The following is a 349-nucleotide window of genomic DNA, read 5'->3' on the forward strand; positions in this document are numbered from 1 at the left end:
TTTTTAGGTACAAGATGCAGTGGAGATGCTACACAAGAATTTGAAGGTCTACAAATCCCTGTCCTCACTAAAAAATCGAATTCAGTTTTGGCTACTTTAAATTTAATCGGATCCAAGCGCCTTGGTTTGGAGAATGGCAGATTTCCTTCAGTAAAAAGTCTGTCAACGGTAGAATGTTTATCCGGTTTCAAATAATCTGGTTCAGCAATCAAAGAAGGAAACTCCTTCAACAATCTTGTATACTTGTTCTCTACTACGAAAATTTTTGGAAGCGAAATGTTACAAACACATGAAACTGTGTTAACCGAAAGACTTGTTACTGGATCAACTAAACGTTTGCATTTCATGT

The sequence above is a fragment of the Rhagoletis zephyria genome, unplaced genomic scaffold, assembly GCF_001687245.7.
Source record: "Rhagoletis zephyria isolate East Lansing unplaced genomic scaffold, Rhagoletis_zephyria_1.1 Rzeph_scaffold_01954, whole genome shotgun sequence".
Classification (NCBI taxonomy): domain Eukaryota; kingdom Metazoa; phylum Arthropoda; class Insecta; order Diptera; family Tephritidae; genus Rhagoletis; species Rhagoletis zephyria.